This window comes from Alligator mississippiensis, chromosome 10, assembly GCF_030867095.1.
Source record: "Alligator mississippiensis isolate rAllMis1 chromosome 10, rAllMis1, whole genome shotgun sequence".
Taxonomy (NCBI): Eukaryota; Metazoa; Chordata; order Crocodylia; family Alligatoridae; genus Alligator; species Alligator mississippiensis.
In genome coordinates, this window is record NC_081833.1 from 67,266,983 (window position 1) to 67,281,219 (window position 14,237).

A 14,237-nucleotide genomic window follows, 5' to 3' on the forward strand; every position below is an offset into this window, starting at 1 on the left:
AACCGTTATGGTGCCACTGAGACACTGAGGTTTTTATTCTATACTTAACTACAGATAGTAATGTGTACAAATACTACTAGTTCTTTTATGGTGCAAAAGATGTAATTAGAATATAAATAAATATTCATTGGGATTTCTACTTAAAGAGAATAATTTAATTAGTTACGACAATGTTGATGCCAAAATAGAGAACAAAATTACATTTGAATATAGGAGAAAATTCCACTCCCCTATGGCTTATGCTTTTAAAAAGATCTGTTTGTTTAAATGCCATTTTCTTTTCCCTGTGTGGCTTGTGAGCAAGGCTTTCCTGTAGGTCAAACCAGTGAATAGTTTCAAATGGAAAAAACAAAACAAAAACCAAAGATATGTTCTTATATTAAAATTCCTTGGTAACAATTCCCATTGTGGAGAACTCTCTGCTTGTATTAACCATTGTTTTGAGTTTAACCCATGCTTTTGGGAATTGTGAGAGGCCCATTAGCTTCATCAGCATTACTTTGTGCTCATTTAAAGCACTTGTCTGTTTTATACTGAAACACATCTCTGTTAGCAGGGAGAGACAGCTTCCATTTTATCCCTTAATTTACAAATAAAATCACCACCTTTGCAAGGCCATAAGAGTTTTATCAAGTTTTATTACGTAGTAAGTAGGATCAGTCTCTTCTCTAAAATATTTTTACATGAGTTTTGTTCATTTCATTAGGCTTTATGCACATTTTAGTTGATCCTGCAGCTTGGACACTGGCTGGAATAAGCCCATGGAAGACTCCTTGGTGATCTGGTTCCCAGTACGTCTGATCACATATGTACAGACAATCAGAATTAGGCCAGGTCGACTGTGAGGAGCAGTGGCTGCTTCAAGTCCACCGCATTGTTCCAGGTGGGCAGCCTCCAGAAGCAATATAACCATGGCTGACTGCTCTGTGCTTTGGGTGGTCTAATTAGCATGGCTAATTAGCTCATCTCCATGTCGTTATAAATTAGCCCACCCACAGCAGTATACGCAGAAGGTGATGCTGCTTCTGGTTTAGGAGGTAGCTCATCTAGAGCAGCTCTAAAATGTTATGCATGGTTTTCCGATGCAAATATTGATTTTAAGTTTTTTTAATCAAACTTTTTAATGTGGCAAGGGACGAAGCCCTTTGTGAACCAAAATTATTGTTGACAAAATGCTATTAATTGTAATTGATCTACTAGTGCTTTAAACTGGTTTAGATGAGGAGAAAGAGGTCATCTGGCTTCCATTGCCAAGTGAAACCTGCCTTAAGAGCTCTGCTGAATTGGTGTCATAACCTGCAGTATTTGAGCAATAACAAGGAGATCTTAGAAAGAGAATGGGTTTGTAAGTATTTCAGGGGGAAAGATCTCAGAAATGCAACAAAAACCTTGTGTTCATTCAGTTCATGCTATGTTTGCGAGGTTTTTTTAAAAGCCATGAAGTGGCATCTGGCTCCCATTAGCCTCAATGAGGTCAACCTTTCACCTAGAGTTTATTGGGGGAAAATTAGAAAAAGATTTAGGTGGGAAAGCTGCCACTTTACTTGATTATTTTCTATGTGCAGATCAGTCATAAAACCCAGAGACGTCCTTCACCAAACATTAGCCTGACTATTCAAATGACTATCTGCAAGAGTCAGGAAATATTGTTAGAACTTCACCTCATTCTTGTATGATTCATCCCTTTTTTTTTCTTTTTTCAGCTGGAAAAAAAGAGTTTTATCCACAGTATTTTCGTTGCCTTAGCATTGGCAGAAACTGTAGTCCAATATTTTCATTATAATTGTTACATTTTTTTCTAAACTCATATGCATCATAGAAAATGAAGTGGAACTGGAATAAATGGCATTGTCAACTCCACAAACCTTAAGTAAGTTTAATGCTCACTACTGCCATTGGTATTCAATATCACTAGATATTTTACCTTGAATAATCACTGATGGACATTGATTTTGTCTTTGCTCTTCACAGCACAGCAAAATTAATGTGAAAGTCAGAGTCAAATGAGTCCCAGTGGTGTCCTCCACTCTGCTGAGAGCACATTTCAGATACTGAAGAACTGGCAACAAGCTCAGACCCATAGTATCTTCTATTGCAACAATTAATGGATATGAATAGTTCTCACCGGAGGGATTCAGGTTACCTTTGTATCAACTTTAGAGGTTAGACTCCTGAAACAGACAATGAGGTTAATGTATGGTAGTTTATGAACTGATTAATTCTTGCCTTTAAATTCAATTAAATACTATAGATCCTTTTATCTCCCTTGTAACAATGATTCTGAGAGTCATTTGTATATTGTAATAAAATGCCAACAAGGGGATCATAATTACTGTAAAGTTTAGTGTTAGAAAAATATTGTATAGTAAATTGCCTGGTATTCTACTATAAACAGAGTGGTTAACGTAGTTGCTTTGGACTCGATTTTTTTTTCCTTTGAATATAATAGTTCAGGCATCGTGGTCTTCAGTTTCCTACTCCCATCAATTAGGTTAGAATTCAAGGGGAATTTGTGGTTCAGGTTAGCTTTCTGAATACTCTTGCTCAAATGTGCGATGGAAAAAAAGCAGGATGCTCATGACAGCTACCTTGAAATTTCCAGCAATACCTGCAGATAGAACATAATTCAGAACTGTATGACTGTAGGGGAGATGGGATGGTAAATAGATCTTAGAGACATAGTACATATGCCCAACGTGGGATAAATTTCTGTTTTTCTTTCTGACCTACATTGGGGGTAGATGGAGTGACGGCAACTGAATGAAGGCTCTCTGAGATCAGGCCAAAATGCCTCGGGGAAACCTGGGAGCTGCAATCTTTGTCACATTCCTTACAACAGCTTTATCTTGAGCCCCTGTTGCCAGATACCAAATAAATATTCAAGACAAAATACAGACTTTGGCCTAAAATAGACAGTGCATCTACCTCAGCTAGGCCTTCTACCTTGCATTGGTATAAATGCAATGGTTGTTGGTCTATTTTGCCTTAAATCTTTATTGATTAAGGGGGGCTACTTTGTTCTGAGTTTCAGTACTGCCACTGTGAAGCAAGCAAAGGTCACAAATAAAACCCGTAAAATTAATGCGCTCCTAAATAAATCAACCTGTGGTTTTGGTCTCTCTTTTGACTTTTGTCTTCCCTTTTTCTTTTTTCAGAAAATCGGTCTTTTGTGCACACAAAACATGCTGCTTAGAAGAAACTTGTATGCACCTAAATGACAGCTGAGCATTGGTATAACTGCAATTGTTGTCACTTAGGCACAGGCTGGCTTGTTCCCACCTGTGGCAAAATGAGATTGCTGTGTCTATCTGCTGGAAGGAAGCAGACACCCCGCTCCCCCCCACAGAAAGCACTCCCAGGGGTCCATGCATTTTGATCTCTACCCCTAATGGCTTTTCTGCACTGTGCCTGCAATCTTTTGGAGTCATTACCTAGTTCAAGTCTAGATGTAACCAGAGACAGGGGATGGGCATTAGGACCGTGCTTCGGATCTAGAGAAGCTTCGGACGCTTCGGAGTCCGAAGTGGCACATCCGGATCGAAGCGCTGGCTTCCTTAGGCTTTCTGAAGTGGATTGGAGTTTCCGAACCGCTTCAGAAAAGCTTCAGAGCTGCCTTGGAGATCGGACCATAGGGTATAATGGGGAACCAATTAAATATCTAGAACTTTGGTTTTTTTTGTCTGATTTGGATGAAACATGCCGAGTTGGTAGCCTCTGTTGAGAGTATAAAGCTGGCCAAGTTTCAAGAAGATTGGTTCAGGGTTTCGGGGGGAACTTCATCCCAAATTCATGAAAGCAAAACTCACGTCACGTATATGTGTTACAACACAGGGGAGTGAAAACTGCAGGGATGGCAGCCCCTTGTGAGGCCCCAAAGCCTGCCAAGTTTCAAGAAGACAGGTGCAGGGGTTTGGGGGGAACTGCACCTCAAGCTGCTAACAGCAAAACTCGTGACATAGATGACCCTGCATGTGTTAAGGTGTAGCAGGGTGAAAGCTGCAGAGGTGGTGGCCCCTGCTAAGGCCACAAAGCATGCCAAGTATATAGGAGATAAGTGCAGGGGTTTGCAGGGAACTGCACCTCAAGCTGTAGACAAGCAAGACTCGTGCCATGGGTGACACTGTGTGTGTTAGGGCGCAGCAGGGTGAAAGATGCAGGGATGGTAGCCCCTGCTGTGGCCACGAAGCCTGCCAACTGTCAAGGAGATAGATGCAGGGCTTCTGGGTTCTGCGATCCTGCACCTCTGGCTGCTGACAGGCAAAACTTGTGACATGGGTCCTTGTGCAACTGACTGTGTCTGTCTTGGGGCAGTTGAGCATCTGTATTGATTATTTCCTCTTCTTAGTCTGTGGTTTTGTAGGTGTTAATGAGTTAATGAGCAACGATTAACACCTACAAAACCACAAACTAAGGAGAGGAAATAATACTGACAATCAACTGCCCCAAGACAGACACAGTCCAACAAGCACCCATGTCACGAGTTTTGCCTGTCAGCAGCTAGAGGTGCAGGGCCCCAGAACCCAGAAGCCCTGCACTGATCTCTTTGACAGCTGCCAGGCCTCGTGGCTGCAGCAGGGGCCACCATCCCTGCGGCTTTCACCCTGCTGTGCCCTAACACACACAGTGTCACCCATCTCATGAGGTTTGCCTGTTAGCAGCTTCAGGTGCAGTTCCCCCCAAACCCCTACACCTATCACCTTGAAACTTGGTAGGCTTTATGGACTCAGCAGGGGCTACCACTCCTGCAGTTTTACCTTACTGTGGTGTAACACATACACGTGACATGAGTTTTTCTTTCAAAAATGTGGGGTGAAGTTCCCCCCCGAACCCCTGCACCACTCTTCTTGAAACTTGGCAGGCTTCATGCTCTCAGCAGAGGCTACCATTTCTGCAAGTTTCACCCAAATCAGACATAAAGCAACTAAGTTATAGATATTTCATTGATTCCGTTATACCCTATGGCCGGATCTCTGAGGTGGCTCCAAAGCTTCGGAGCCGCTTCGGCCGGATCAAAGCGGGAACCCGGTCCAGAGCTCCAGATCAGATCACTGGTATCTGAAGAGGCCGTATCCAAAGCTGGATCGAATAGCTGCCTACTCATGCAGGCCAAGTTGGCGTGATTCCAAGAATGACTCTGTTTCAGTTTCCTGTGTTTGTATGCGGGAAGCAGTGGGCTTCTGCACCAAGGTAATGCAAATGAGGAAGGTGCCTTGTGGGGCTCTAGGTAGTTGAGGAAGAACCAAGATATAGGGCCTATATTTTGGACTTGCCCTGTTCCAAAGCTCATTAAAGTCCAGGTCCTAAAAGGATGACACGTTTAATGTTGGATTGTCAAAATGTTGCTTGTCACTTTAGGGAACGTCACACAGAAAACAACTTCAGCATTAAAACTAGCATTTGGATATAATCAGTGTCTACAAACCTCAATTGCTATTCTTGATAGCTGCTCACTTTTGCAGGGACTGAAAGATGGCAATATGATGTTTCCATCATTGCTTGTTGTCTGCAAAGGAGAAGAGCTCGCTCTGCATAGCAGCATGCACACTCTGTATCGTTCCATTGAATGTGTCATTCATGTTATTTCCATTGTCAAAGTTTTTAATAAGTAAATGATTAGAAAGTTAGTGATATATGCAGAGAACATTTTTTTCAATTAGCAATGCCCATTAACTGAAAGAATATGAAGGGTTGATATTTCCACCCCCCTGAATTAGAAGGTACACATACATAATTTAGCTTATAAATTATTACTTAATAATTCACCAGAAAAAATGACATAGAAGCTCATTAGATATTTGTACCACTTGCCTTCACCTTACTTATGAATGAAGGACATCTGGCATTGTGTACAGCACTGTTAAACTTTGTTATGTTGAGATGAGTAAGGAAATAAAGATATAGCAAAGTCATTTTATGAAAGAATATAGCTGCTGGCAGAATAGGTCTTGTACATCACTGCAGGAAAGGTATCCAACAGTTATGATCTTAAAATCTAAATGTAATGTGCTGGAACAAGAAGGGTGAACAGGTTTGTTTTGCAATTTCAGTAATGACCTATTGCCTGGCACACATAAACACATACGCCAGCCAATTCTATTGGAACAAAATTAATATTATCACTCCATGCTGTAATACTAGTTAACTTTGGCAGGACAGACACATTTGGATATATTTTCCTATTATTGGATTTACTAGTGATATCTAGAGTTGTAATGTATACTGTTCATGTAAATCCATGATGGATTTGAAGGTTCACTACTGTAACATAAGCAGCCCCAATAGGAAACTTTTTTTTCGGCATGCATTACTTAGCCAGATCCATTAGTAAGCAACTAAGTAAGGATTCCCCATGCATAGCCAAACTTGTACAAAAGCAGAACAGCTATTAATAAACTACGCACTTCTGGCCCTCACATCGCTTCCCCTCCAGAATAAGGTGGCATATTCTATTGATTCTGGGCTGATGAAATAGCCCACGTGGTACCTCATTGCCTGCAGAAGTTAAGGCAAGTTCAGAAGTGTCTTAATTTGCCCAAGATTAATCCAGCCCCTAGTGCTCTGAGTGTCAGGTACTAAACAGGAAGACCAAAAGGTGGTGGAAATCTGCCTATGTCCTCTCTCACCTCAGATGTTTTTAGCTACAGTTTAGTTCATTTAATTAAATTATTCCATATGCTCATCATGTCCAAGTACTGTTATCTAAGTATGATATACACCGTATAGAGGCAGAGAGGTTCATATCTGATTGAAGGCATTTTGAAAGTTTCCATAACTTTAGTATTTAGAGGCTGTATCTGGGCTATGGGAATGGGTGAGATTTGTTCAGAGACGATAGCCATTTCTGGACCCTCCTGATTTAAATAAGTTATGAACTTCACAGATATGACAGCTGATCTATACGACATGAAGCAGAAGTGAAAAATGGTATGAGAAAGTCAGTTCTTGACATATTTCTATCCCTTTTTTAGAGTATGAGGTTCTAATTCAATAGGGTACACAGGAACTTCTCACTGTAAGCACACTGAAATCAGCAGGACTACTTAAATGCTTAAAATTAAGCACATGCTTAAGCACCTGACTAAATTGTGGTTTCATCCAAGTTCTGAAAGTTTAGGTGAAGCTCAGCTAACCTGTCGTATTTTAGAGACCTTGTCCACATCAAACTACATTTCCAGTCATTCTGAAGTTTGCTCATTGCTGCTCACAAAACATTGAAGTGATAAAAATGCATCATTTGGAAAGAAAGTCAGACGTACAAAACCTTTTTTGAGATATAGATTGAATCTTTGACTCCATTCATTTCATCCCTCCCCTCTGTCTCTCACTAGATATTGTCAATTTAGGAAAACTCTTGCTTAAGAATCTCCTATTTCTTTGGGTTTCTTTCACCTAGTTCTGAAATAAGGCAGAAAAAGATCTCAGATGTCTTTGTCCTTTGTTCTTTATAAAACAAAATAAATGCTCTGCAGCTAAATTGAATTTTTTTTCAATAGAACTATGTAGTGCTTTGACCCTTTGCAACAGATTTTCACAATGTGAGGTGCAAAAGCTATGTGTATTTGCACATCTTGCTTTTAGCAATGCAGTTAACACATATCTGTAATTTCTGTGAATTAATGCAGCAGTTACTATAAAAAGGTATGGCTCTCAGGCCTTATTTTATGGATTCCTGGCTTTTTGAGTCCAGCAGTGACTGACTAGAGCCAAGAAGTGATTACCGCCACCCTTGTCAACCTCTCAGTGTATGACTTTGTGTGATAACCTAATTCCAGGAAGTAACCATGTGCGTATACAGTTTCTTTTAATCTAATCAACTCTCCTAAAAGGGCATAGTAACCTGGAAAGAAACACTTTAAGCCCATTGAATGTCAAAAAGCAATACAACTGTTGTTTCTGTTAAGCACAACAATGCCATTGAAGAGGGGGTTGAGTCCATGTAGTCTTGCATTGTGTACATGAGCTTATATAAATTTTAAAGTGAAGTCTTTTCTTGTGGCCCTAGCTGTGGGAGGTAACTTTATATATCTTCAGAACTTCCAACAAAGTTCTCATTTCTGTGATCTATTGTGTTGCCTGGCAGGCATTACAGCTGATCATTTACTGCATAGATTTGTTAGGCTGCTCTTGTTACAGCCCTTTCTTCTCTTGTGCAGCCTGGCCTGCAGGTTCCAAATCAGGCTGCAGAGAAAAACAAAGGAAAGAGAATAAAAAGGAAAGGAGTGCAGAGATGCCCGGTCTGGGACATGAAATAAAAATGTGTAGGAGAAACCAAAGGCTACTTAGAAGTTCATTTCTGACTTCATTTCTTATAATACATGTGATAGCTATTAAATTTTTATAGTTTATCCACTGAAGCCTGTATCCCCTGCAAGGTGACATGTGATAGCACTGGGCAATGCTGTTTTGTTTCAGGTATGAAATATTCAAGGTTAGTGCTGTCCAGGGATTTATAAACCTTCCATCCAGCTTGACTATAAGGTATAAATATTCCATCTGTTTCTTTCATAATAGGCAATTTACTTGTCAACCAAAACAAACTTGATAAGGAACATAGGAACCTTCCAAGCCAGTGAGTCCAGACTTCTGTTATGCAGGCAATCATGCATCAAAAGGGTCTCCTCGTGCATCACAGCCACAACAACCCTAACCACCCCCCTACCAAAAAAACTCTATTATGTCCCAAAGATAAAGAGCAGGGGAAACAAGTGTGCTCTCACTACCTTGTTACTGCAATGACAGAAAATGTGTTGGCTTAATTCATGCTCAGATGATTTAGGACAAAGACCATGCCTGCACTACAGAGAAAGGCAAAAAACCTTCCAGTTCTTACCACTCTGACCACACATCTCCATCATGGAGATCAAATTTTCTTTCAACTCCTTCATGAAGTTACCAAGAACTTGAACCTCCATATCATGTTCTGATTATTAGCTCAAGAATGCCTCCATCCTTTCATTGTGTCCCTCCTATCAACTTGCTGGGCCCCATCTTGAACATTTCTTCTCCCTTTATCCATTCCTTGGGGAATCATTCAAACCCTTCATTCCCCTGAACTTTTCAGAAGTAATAAACACTCCTTGTATTCTTAATTACATTTGAGCATGATGAACATTAATGATGCTTGTAGGCTTATTGCACAGCCCCATCTTCTACTCACATTGCTGAGTAAGCATGATCTCAAATAAGTATCCCCAAAATAAAGGATACACCCACATGTTGGTTTATTGTATGAAACAATATCATTAGCTATGCACAGTTGTCACTAGCATTAAATGTAGGTGTCAGGATATTCTTTTGCAGCAGTGATAAATGCTTACATGGGTATCTGAATGTAAAGGGCCTACTCACAGGAAGGTGTAGTCACACAGAAGATGTGTGTACAAAGGGCCACCAGTTCCTAATAATAATGTCTATATTAAAATTATCTTACTCAGATAATGATCCCTCCTTTCCTGGTTCAGTTTCTATCTATATACTGTCTGTCTTTGCTCTGGAAGCCATTCGCCCCTGGACTCAAACGCTGCCTTTTGTGGCTTCTTAGATAACACTCATTTTTTTTTTGCCTCCTCATTTTCCCTCTGACTAATAGTAGTGATTCACTTTGCTTTTAGCTATCATTGTTATATTGAAGATCCTGAATTGTGCTTACCTTGAATGAATCCTCCGTGTCCAGCCTATCTGTTTCTCTTCACTTAAGCATCTTTCAGCTGAAAGTCTCAAAAGCAGAAAGGTGTCTCTTGGGAAAGAAGAGGATGCTCAGCCTCTGCTATACCCCACCTTAGCTGAAAACTTCTATGTATCTCTACTCTCCTCCAACCTGAATTTCTCCCTGAGTGTGAATTTTCTTCCTTTCCCATAATGCTCATGTTTTAACTCCTCAGGTGCCACCATTTGATTCCTGGAACATAAAAATAAAAAATTATTAAAATATTCACATATTGCTAAAACACCCTGTCTTTGAAATCTATTAGTACACAGCTCAAGAGAGCCAAATATTGATACTTTCCTTTGTACTTACTAGCTCTTTGCTTAGGTCTCGCTGCCAGATTTATATTACCCCACTTTTCCTTCTGTTCACCTCCCGTTTTTTCTCTTGATCTTCCCTTCTCTCTTTTCAGGCTACTTTCTCTTGTTTTCCTTCTCTTCCTCTCTCTGATACTCTGTAACGTATCGTATGATTTCCCCCTAGCTTTAGACAAAATGTAGTAGCATAGGACATTAGTCAACATGGCAGAAAGCCTCCAAGTTCCTTTTCAGTAAGCTGATACCTTGTATTTCTGACAGTGGCCTGAGGAAGCAGCTGAAGTATATGTTCTTAGCAGGCAGAGCATATGCTCATATATGTAATGAGGAGCCTTTCTATTATATGCCTCCTAGCAGCGTGCTGTGTTAGCAGCAAGTAATAGAACAAGATGGGGAAACCCACTCTATATGATTTGAGGTGCTGAAACAGAAAAGAAATAACTATCTGATTTCCCATCAGCGAGAAAGAGCTGCCAAAACCCTGGGACAGAAAACGATCTATGAAATGATTTTTCCATTTCTGCCCTACTAAAAAGGATGCACAGTTACTGCTTAGTCTTAGCATGTGATCTCTTGCCAGTACCAGCTGATTTTCTGAAATGGAGAATAAGAGATGCTGACAGCTGTGCCCTGTATGGAAACTGCCAAACTGCAGCACATCTTGTCAGCCTGCCATGTGGCTGTAGGCCAAGCAAGATATCGATGACACATATAATGAGATACCAAAAGAAGTAGCGTGTATCATAGATTCTAAGGAGAACTGGCAGAGCGTAGGGATGGCCTTATGTTCTGAAGCACAGCATAGTGTAGTACTAGACGATGGCTAACAAAAAAGATCTTTAATAGAGCTGTATTTCTAGATCTAAAAGAAGAAGAAGAAAAAAAAAGAGAGGATACAATGTAACGCTGGATAAAATGAAAGGAACAAGAATTTACACAGCATGGGGACAGTCATATGATGCTTGACAAAGATTTAAGAGCAAAGACCCAGCAGTAGAAAAGGAGAACTGAGGAGGAAATTGAGAGAGAGGCACAATCTTTGAGGAATGATATGCAAAGCAGCAGAAAGGCAGAGGTAATAATGGACAAAGGGGGTTAAAAGAAGTAAGATGGCCTTTCATGCGCATCCATTGTGGTAAGGTAATATTAGAACCATAAGCTGTCTCTCTGCTTGCAATAGGTAGGGCTCCAGGAGTCATATTTATGGGACAGGTCAGTAGGACAGCCCATGTAGTAGGTAAGCAAGATGGACCCTTTGACCCCCTACCTAGGGTTGGGGCTGGGAGGACTCCCAGCAGTGGAGTCGGGGTTGGGGCTGGGAGGGTTCCTCTTGTTCCAGGGGTGATTAGGCGGCTTGAGAGCTTCCAGCTGGGGACTTTGATGGGGCATGGGAGCTTTCCAAGCCAGTTCTGTAGTCAAGCAGCTCGGAGCATCCTGGCTGTGGGAGAACTCCAAGCTAGGGTTAGGGTTAGAGCATGACTCTCTGTTTGCGAGTAGTAAGGATCCCAGAGTTATATTTAAGACACAGGTAGCTAGGCCAGTCCGTGCCATGAGAAGTGGTGTGGGCCCTGAGGCCCCCAACCTAAAAGCTGGGAAGCCTCCCAGCTGTGGGGTCAGGCTTGGGGGTGGGAGGGTTCCTCTTGCTCTAGGGGTTAGTTGGCAGCTCAGGATCTTCTGTCTGTGCTTAGGGATGGGGTGTGCAGGGGTGGATACAGAGGGGCTGCAATGGTCTGGGTGCCACCCCCCTGCTTTTAGATTGGATTGTACTGTGGGAGCCTCCAGGGACTTTTTAAAGTGCCTAAAGCAAGTGAAAAGCCTCTCCCTTCTCCTTCCTGCACAGAGGCATGCCCACTCCCAGACCTTTCCCCCACACACACCCCTCTCCCCCACCTGCCTTTTCCCTCTGTCTCTGAAGGTGGGGAAGCATCATCACCCTTCCTGATAGGTGGGTGGGTGCTGGGCTCAGCTGGGGATGCAGACAATGGCAGCATGGATGGATGGGGGTCCCTTACAGAATATGCATGTGGGGCATTGCTAAGGGACATGAATTTTCAGTATGACATTCAGCTCAGCAGGTCCAGATGACATACATTGGAGGGATTTGTGGGAATTAATGAATGTATTGAACCAATGTCAGCTTCCTACATTTTCTTTAAGGTTTTCACAGTTTGAGAGATACCAGGGTGATGCAAATAGGGTGATAATATGGTGTCATTCTTTAAAGAAAAAAGACATTATTTTTTCCCCTCTTTTTCTCCCTCCCAAATCTAGTCATAGATTCATAGACACTAGGGCTGGAAGAGACCTTGGAAGATCATCGAGTCCAGACCCCTGCCCCAGGGGCAGGAAATCAGCAGGGATCATAGGATCCCAGCAAGATAAACATCCAAATGTCTCCTTTCAACCCCTAGCTATTCTGGTCAAACAGAAGAGCAGGATACAATTTGGCTCCACAGCCAATAATATGAAATGGGTGTTTTTACCAATGCTGTTGCACAGTGCAGTTAATACCAATCCAACCCACCCTATCAAACCTTAAACCTGTTGAAGGAACATGGCAGCATGTCAGGATTCTGAAACAATATGCTTAAATCAGGAGCCCTGCCTTTGGGCCATTTGTCTCATGATTTCCCCTGACAAACCTCCCATTTATCCGGTGCCCTGGAGGGTTCTGAAGCCTTGCAATCTGAATTCCTGGCAAGTTCACTTAACTTAACGTCTTTGAAACTTTGCCATCTCCTGAAAAGTAGTAAGAGATCTGAAACCGTTGTACAAATATTTCTGAAGTTATAATCCTCTCAGCACAAAAGAAGTCAAAATGACCATGCCATAGCTCCCTCTACTAGGAGAAAAAAAATTCCATGCTTGGACATATTTGGTCCACCTACAATGGAGCTAAAGTTGCAAGTTATACAGGAGGGGAAGCACTGACCCATTATGGTTGAGAAAGGTTGAGCGGTGTGAAGGGACTGACATAGCATAGCACTGAAACTGTATATGCCATCATAGGTCAGAACAAATTCATCTCTTATGGCAGCACTGGATGTGTCAGCAAAAAGCCTCAAAATCTTTGAGTCTGGTTTCTCTTATAAACCCTTAAAAACATTTTTTAAACATCACCAAATCTTAGTGTCATTCATGAATGACGTGTGCCCCCAGTGGCTGGGGGGCATGGCTGCACTGGTGGTGGCCAGAGCATGGTGGCGATAAGCGCAGAGCTCCTACAGATGCTGCTGGCACTGTTGGGGGAGGACGGGGGCGAGCACCAACCAGGGATCGGCAACCACTAGCAGACACCAGGGGTGGCCAGTGGGAATTTGCTGCCGGTGTAGGGGTTGCACTGCCATGCTTAAGGGGTGCACGTGTACCCGCATGCACCCCCCTACATGTCGCCTCTGGTGTCATTATTACATGGTGTATCATTGCTTTATCACCTCTAAACCTGTACTGTGATGAGACCTTAATCTTCTCTACACGCTTGGAGCCAGCACTTAGATCATCAACTTCAGTCACCCTGGCATCCACTGGGAGGGCAATACAGCAGTACACAGGCAAAACAGGAAGTTTTTCAAAAATGTTGGGAACAACTTCCTGGTGCAAATGCTAAAGAGACCAACTCTGGCCATGCTCTTTTTGATCTGCTGCTCACAAAGAGGGAAGAATTGGCAGGGAATGCAGTAGTGAATGGCAACTTGGGCAGCAGTGACCACAAGATGATCAAGTTCAGGATCCTGGCAAAAGAAAGAAAGGAGAGTATAGATGCTGGACTTCCAAAAAGCAGACTTTTACTCCCTCAGAGAACTGTTGGGCAGGATCCTTTGGGAGGCCAGAGTGAGGAGGAAAGGAGTCCAGGACAGCTGGTTGTATTTTAAAGAAACTTTACTGAGGATGCAGGAACAAACCATCCTGATGTGCAGGAAGAATAACAAATATGGCAGGCAACCAGCTTGGCTCAGTGAGCTTAAACACAAAAAGGAAGCTTACAAGAAGAGGAAGCTTGGACAGATGACTAGTGAGGAGTATAAGAATATTGTACGGGCATGCAGGGATGAAATCAGGGAGGCCAAAGCACAATTGGAGTTGCAACTACCAAGGGATGTGAAGGGTAACAAGAAGAGTTTCTACAAGTTGAAGAGGAAGGTTAGGGAAAGTGTGGGTCTCTTACTGAATGGGGGAAGCAAGCTAGTGACAGATCATGAGGAAAAGGCTGAAGT

At 42.1% G+C, this 14,237-nt stretch overlaps 1 long non-coding RNA gene across 1 annotated transcript; it reads left to right on the forward strand.

Moving 5' to 3' along the window:
• The first annotated feature begins 710 nt into the window (after positions 1 to 710).
• LOC109283350 (uncharacterized) lies at positions 711 to 3,083 on the forward strand. The gene is made up of 3 exons (XR_009455299.1): positions 711 to 883; positions 1,704 to 1,870; positions 1,972 to 3,083. It is a non-coding gene; the product is annotated as an uncharacterized LOC109283350 (long non-coding RNA).
• The last annotated feature ends 11,154 nt before the right edge of the window (positions 3,084 to 14,237 follow it).